At 52.5% G+C, this 7,206-nt stretch overlaps 1 protein-coding gene across 3 annotated transcripts in view; it reads right to left on the reverse strand.

Moving 5' to 3' along the window:
• The window catches only part of SBNO1 (strawberry notch homolog 1), a 38,226-nt gene extending 35,882 nt beyond the window's left edge, over window positions 1–2,344 (reverse strand). For 2 of the 3 annotated variants that reach the window (XM_072879627.1, XM_072879625.1), the window contains exon 1: window positions 2,171–2,344. The gene's annotated coding sequence lies outside the window, so the exon portion shown is untranslated. Of the gene's footprint in view, window positions 1–1,145; window positions 1,650–2,170 lie in introns of those variants that run through there. The other variant, XM_072879626.1, reaches the window with a different exon arrangement.
• Window positions 2,345–7,206: the final 4,862 nt, after the last annotated feature.

A 7,206-nucleotide genomic window follows, 5' to 3' on the forward strand; every position in this document is an offset into this window, starting at 1 on the left:
TTTAACCTCAAGACTAGTAGTTAACATTGCATTTAAATGTCCAAAGTTAACTTTTAATTTTTGTGAAAACAATTCCAATCCTGTAAAAGACATACCAGTTTTTCAAACGCTGGTTACCTCTCTAAAGTCAAAGCTTGTAAGGACACGAGGTACAGTTCACAATACTGTGGGATTCAACTCTGCCTCAAAGCTCTCTTATGACTGTTTTACGAAATTTACAGTAGTCAGGATAGACAGTCTCAAAATGTGAAATTCAGAAGTTTTTTTAAATGTTAAGAGACTAAACAATGCAATGCTTTGGCATGCAATCAGCTTTCAGACTAAATGGTTGGAGGTAGTGAAATTTAGCCAGCAGTGAAAGTGTTTAAGAAGTAAAAACCCAGAAGAGGTAAGAACGGTATCTGAGCACTAGAACCCTTCCTTAATTTTGGCCTGGGAGTCAGTTCTAGGTGTAGCTCAAGGCACAAGAAATGCATTAACTATATCTGCTACCTACTTCAATAGCTTTCGGAGTAGCTATCAGCCAGTTTTGATACCAAAGGACTTGTCTGGACAAGACGACAAACTGCCCACATTTTATTTTTAAAGACTGCATTCAAATATAACATATCATGCCGGTAAGGAAGATACAGAAAAACAATCAAAATGCCATGCTGTTATAACTTCTGCCATGGTAAATTCTTTGCTTTACATCATCAACTATAGTTTTGCTATCCAGAGGGGGGAAAAAAGCTTGCAAAACATTCACGTATGTATTTAAATAATTTTAATCCAGACACAACCTGTGTACTCTAAAGCCAAACAGTCTATCACTGAGTTAATTCTTAACTCTAGAGCAAGTTAAAAAAAAAGAATTTATTGGCATGAACAAACGACACAATCTAAGTTATCTAATACATCAATTCAACTTTTTTTTTTTAAGCGTTTAAACGACTGGCCTCATCTTTAACAGGTATCAAACAACTAAAACCAGCCTACAAGTACCTCGAAAAAAGTACAAGAGTTCTAATTTATAGCCTCAAACATAGGGTGGAACCTGGTCAGCTAAAAATAATAATGAAACAACCGAAAAAATAGAAGAAAAACCCGCAAGGCCTCTTCCCCTTCAGACTGTAGGGGCATTTTTATGTTAAACAATTACTCACCCTAGCAGCCTCTGTTTGAGGTGCGCTCGTTAAGCGTCACTGGACTTTGAGGCCGGGTCTGTCGCTGCGGCGTTCAGCCCCACCGCTCGCTCCCCGGGAGCTGCGGGGCCCCCGGAGGGCTCGGCCGGGCGGGCCAGCCCCGCGGGAGGCGGCGGGAGGGTCCCCGGCTCCCAGCCTCGCCACCTTCCCCACCAACACGTGTTCCCGACATAAACTTCCGGGTTGGGCTAGAATTGGCTGCGTAATTGTGTCCCATGCACGACTTTTTGTTTTCAGACCTTCATCTCTTTAAAGATCCCTTTAACAGCATCAAGGATCCCGGAGAAGGGCGAAAGGTTGCGTCTCACGGCAGCCTTTAGAGCCACTCAAGCACCATAAATCAAACCCCCCCGCCCCCCCCGCCTCGTTTCACCAGAGCGGCTCCATTTCAAACCTTAACAATTAACCCAGCCGCGGAAAGAGCGCACAAAGGCGAGCGGCGCGGATCCGGCTGGGAGACGCCGCCGTCCCGATGCCATTTTGCCCGAGCGGGGCGGAGGGGGGTGGGAGGGAGGGAGGCCAGCCCCACCGCCGCCCCCCACCCCCGCGCCGCCAGCTCCGCCAACCGCTACCGAAACGCTTCCCCGGAGCCAGGGGGCTTCGCCGCCCGCCCAGGCGGCCCCTCCGCCCCCGCACGCCCTCCGGCACAAAGTTTGCCCGACTCCCGGGGAAGCGGCGGCTCCGCCGAGACAGCGGCGCCCTCCCCCGCACGCCGCGCCGCCCCTGGCCCGCCGGGGACCCCCAGCGGGGACGGCCGCGCCGCCCGCCGCAGGCTGAGGGGCCAAGGGAAACGCGGAGCTCGCTGCCGGCACGGCGGCCTCCCTCCCGGACAACCCCCCCACCGCCGCGGCGGGCCCGGTGCGCGGCGGCAGGGGACTGAGGGGAGGGGACCCCCGGGGGCACCACGGCGGCCCCGCCGCGCAGGGAAGCGCCCTGAGGCGGCCGAGCAGGCCCACCGCCAGGCGAAAGGGCGGAGCGGGACTCACTCTCTCGCGCTCTCGGTCCTCCCGCGGCCGGTCCTGGAAGTCTCCGCCGCTGGCCCCGCCGCCCGCCGCTTTCTAACTCACCGCCGCCATCTTTGCCCTCCCTCCCCTCTCACAGGGGAGGGGGAGGGGAGGGGGGCTGGGGCCGCCCGCCGCGCCGCACCACGTGACCGCCGCCGCGCCTCCCCCCGCCCGACGCGGCGCACCCTCCCCACGTGACACCAGCCGCCGCCCGCCGCTGGCGCGCGCTCCGCGCCACGTGACCCAGCCCCCTCCACGCCGGCCTCCAGTCACGTGGCCGGCTGCCGCCGCCGCTGTCTCGCGCCCATCCCCCCCCCGCCGCCGCCGCCGGGCTTTGGCGCGCACTCCCCGCGCTCCCCCGTCACGTGAAATAGCGCTCCTCGTTTCTCCCTGCCCCAGCAACAGGCGAGGGCAGCAAGCTCCCCAAAAAAACCCGGCGTCTCCAGCGTCCTCGAAAAGCGACGTCCCCGCAGGCGGGCACAGCCCTAGGGCGGCGGCCGGCGTCGAGAGTGGCGATCTGGGCCCGGTTCCCGGTGGGTGGGGGAGGGGAAGGCGGAGGCGAACGGCTGCAAGCGGTCACGTGATCCCGGCTCTTCCAAGATGGCGGTTGCCGCGAGGACGCGATAGGTAGCGCTCTCGCGAGATCTGGCTCTTCTTGAGGCATCATGGGGAAAAAAGAGGGGGCCTGAGGCGGGGACGCCGCGGCGATGACGCAAAGCGCGGGCAGTGCGCAGGCGCGTCTTGTGTCCGCGCGGAGGCGGCCGTGCTCGCGCGCATGCGCGCTGCGCACCCGTCTGGGGCGGTGCGCGGCGTTGGCGGCAGTTAGGAGCTGAGCGGGCGGCCTCGGGCGCGGCTGAGGCGGGCTGGGCGCGGTGCTCGGCCTCCTAGGGCCGCCAGCCTGAGGAGAAATGATGTTGTTTCCGCCTTCCCCGCCCGTGCTCCCGCTGGTGAACGCGTCTCCCTTCAGGCGGACGCTCGGTTCCATCCCGCCGCGGTTGGCACTGGTGTTCCTGTGGAGCCGGGCCTGGGCGCCTCCCTGTGAAAGCATGCTGAGGCGGCTTTGTAGTAGTACTCTGGTACTACTTGAGTACTCTGGCGGGGTCCGTGCCATCCAGTCCTGTGGATATGTACGCCCCCCCCCCCCCCCCGTGCCCTCATAGTCCCACGAGTCTGGTGTTTCCCTCACAGGAGCTTCCTGGACTCCTCTAGGAGAATGAGAAGCTGTGCAGAGGGCCATTCCTGCTGACCAGCCTGGGAAGGCCACAACTCTGAGCATGTGCTGGCACATGAATTTTCCCTTGCAAATAATCTACAACCTGCTAATGTGAAATTTGCTGCTGCAAAGAGCTAACTATGCTTGAAAACCTGATGACTAATGCTAGTTTTACATTTGGAGAGATCTTTTTAGCACTTAAGGCCCTCAGAATGACAGATTTTTGCAAAAAGAGTCAGTCTTCCATTAGAACATTTTCTCAGTTGTGTAAGGATAGGGCCATTTTTAAGAACTTTAACATAAAATTGAAGCAGACTGAAATAGAGTGTGGGCAGTCTATTTTACTTTAAAACAGTTTTGTACTGCTCATTCAATTTTATACAAGTTTACTTATTTTATCGTTAGACAAACTTAAGAAGGATTAAAATAACCAATAAAGGATTAGACAGATTTAGGCTAAGCTATTTAAAGACAAAGCAGTGTTAATTAAACTGACTTAAATAATTCGGATTAATCAGTGATGCTTCAGACACTAAATGGAGAAAAAGATGACCGAAGTCTGGCCAGAGATGAGAAGAACAATTTAAACAGCAGCTAATATCTTGATTACTGCCCTCTACACACTTCAAATAAAGGCACAATGCAGTACAGTTCACGTGCGGTGTATCTAACGTTAAATACATCTAAGCAGCTCCCTACCATCATGACAAGAAAGTGACTTTTTGATGTCTTGAGTTGAAAATATAGTTATCCGTCAGGCCTGCGAGCAGAATTTATGATCATCCTCGACTGGGAGAGGTGAGTGATCCCACTGATGGCCGATAATGCTTCCTACCAGCCTGAAATTGGCAGACACAGAATTATCTGCGGGATGCTGTTTCCCTAGGATTTTGCATGTAATTTAAGGATCTCACTGAATGCACTTTTTTGTCAGAGATCCTCTTTTTTATCATTGGTAGATACTATTCTGAATGTAATTAAATTTTATAATCTATGAAATGTAGTTAGCACCTACTGGCATTTTACTATAAGATTTTATATATAGTAAAATACAGTATGTATTTTTATATATAAAATAACGTTGCTTAATGTAACACTCAACAGATACCCTTAGGGCATTGTTTTTACTTGCTTTCTAATGGAGAGGTACAGTGGCTGAAACTCAAATTGTTAGGAATTTCATCTTGTGAATAAGAAATTTGTGTAAATGTTGTGATATTTATTTAATTGCAAATATGCCAGGTGCTGTGTGAGAACTACAGCAAGAACTTGCTCCCAGGTGGAAATATTTAACAAGCATGTATTGTTGCTATATTTGAAAGAAATTGAACTTTTGAATTCAAAGGTAACCAGTCCCTAAAAAACAAGATTTTTTTTTTAACTGGGTGAAGTGTTAATTTAGACTGAAGGTATTTACTCTGAAGATTTTCTTTCCTTTCTGAGCAAGTCTAACACCTTGCTCATTAATTTTTCTTCCCTTCCCCCACAAAAGAATTTCACATGTCCGCATTAAAGCGCAGCGCTCTCAGGAGCTGCCCTTACAGTACCGCGGGAGATAATATTTAGGTCACTGGGTTTTAAAGCTGGTGCTAGCGGGAGTCGGCCAGCACTTTCCCATCCGCTGTATATCCTGAGTCACGGTGATGGGCGGTTGCAGACAGACGCGCCCTCTTTTGGGCTGTAGCCTTACGTGTGATAGCATCTTCACTCCCCCTCGGTACTGGCTTTTTGGCCATAACTCCCTGAGGAAAGCCGAGGGGGGCAAGCCAGCGTGTTTTGTTAATTCCTAGCGTGATCCCACCGTGCTGGTAGCAGAAGCCAGTTAGAGATGACGTTGTTTTCTTTGTTGCTCCAGGGAAGAGAATTCCTTAGCTTGCTTTGCCCTCTAGTGGCGGCCCCCACAGCTTCAATGCAAACTCGGTTGCTTTGTTTAATACACATATGTAAAATTAATATTAAAAATATCCAACCCCCAAAAGCTGAGCAAAACCACAGTGAAGGTGTTTCCAGAGCCTTCCCAAGACATTAGGAACAGTGTTCCTCAATTACTGCAAGAAGAAAATCATCATTAGGAATTTATGAAGATTTTTTTTCCAGTCATGTCCTAGCTATGTGAAAAGAACAGGGTGAATGGGGGTGGAAAAATCAGACCGGTGTCTGCCAAGGGCTCTGGTGCTCATCTGGAGAGCTTGGGGCACCTGCCTTGGTAGAGGAGTTCATCGACACAATGCCCAGCTGATGTCAGCTGGCTGCAGCCTTGTGTCTGCTGGAGTTTACCGGAAAACACCTAGTGTGTTTTGGTTGCCTGTCTGTGAAATGCATATGTATGCCTCGTTAGTGAAGACACAGTCACAAGAAATTATGGTGACAATGCAGAGCTGGGTTTCTTTTGCCTCTTCTCAAAGCACTTGTTGGTGCAGAGAGCTATCTCAAAACGAGGAGAGGGTAGACTGAGACACCATGCTGCCTTCTGGTATCTCCTCTGTAGTCACGCCGCATTCCTGTCTGGTCCGCTCCCCTGCTGCCGAGGGACAGCCCAGGGAGAACGAGGCCATCCCTTCTGGGCGTTTCTTGCTGAAGTTGACAGTGGTTTTTTTTCTGTTGTTCTTCTTAAGGAAAGGGATAGTTTTCAGTTGTATCGCCATCCAGAACTGGCTGGTTATGTCGCTGTAGGAATGCCTGAGAGACAAGCAGTGGCTTGTGGCTGCAGATAAGCCTTCGGTGGGCAGCCATCCCCTGTGGCGACAGCACTTGGGGTCAGCTCACATACTACAGGCTCATATCCTGAGCACACACACGGGTAGCTGCTGTTTGATAGGTCTTAAAAGGGCTAACACTGATAAGGAGAAAGACTAGTTGTACGTTGTTGCTCAATATAATTGTTCTACTCAACGTGGAGCACCAAAGAGGTCCTGTGTGGTAATTTCCTAATTTCCACGATTATGTGTGCTGACAAAGAAGAAACTTTCAGCCCCCCTGTGTCTGCATGCCCGCTTGCCTCATTGCTGCTTCACTCTTTGCAGTCGTACTTTCCTGATGTTGAAGTACGTGTACTAGGCCTGTTGTGAGCTCCTGAGCAGGGCATCGCTGCTGAAGGCTGTTCAGGCTTTTATGGTGATGGCTCTGTGGTTTCGCCATGCTTTAGCTGCCCTCGTTCCGGGAGAGGGGATTACACAAGGATTTTGATGCTCAAGTGCAACGCTTGAGTGTTACCTCTTCTCCAGGCAAGCTTTGAGAATGGCATCAATAGACTTAAATTTCAACCAGGGAGATTTCAGCTAGACGTTGCATAAAGCAGTCTAATAGTTTCGCAGAGCAGAGCTTTACAAGCCCGCTAGCATGAGGGGTCCTCCGGGTCCCCGCTGTGAGGTGGTGGGGGCTGTGCGCGCCTATGGCGGGGGAGGCAGGAGCAGAGATCCATGTGCTCCGCGAAGAGGTGCAGGAGGGAGGAGGTATTGACGGGACCGCACCGGGCGATGCCGATGCGCCGCCAAGCCCGGACGGTACGGGGGTACGGGCGCCCGCCCCGCTGAGGCCGGCAGGGGCCCGCTTCAGCCGGGCGTCCTACCCACGTGGCGGGGCCCTGCCGCGGAAGGGCGTTCCTTCCCGAGCCGCCAATCAGAGCGCCGGTTGCCCTTCGCACGGGCCAATCAGCGCCCAGGGAACTAACATTTAAACCCTGTTCCCGGGAACTACGACCACCTCCGTGTGACAGGGAAGAGGGCGGGGTGCGGCTCTATGCGCCACTCCGGGGCGCGGAAGCGGTTATCGACAGGCGGTTAAACCAATGGGGTTGCGGAGGGGA

This window comes from Ciconia boyciana, chromosome 15 (genome assembly GCF_034638445.1).
Source record: "Ciconia boyciana chromosome 15, ASM3463844v1, whole genome shotgun sequence".
Classification (NCBI taxonomy): domain Eukaryota; kingdom Metazoa; phylum Chordata; class Aves; order Ciconiiformes; family Ciconiidae; genus Ciconia; species Ciconia boyciana.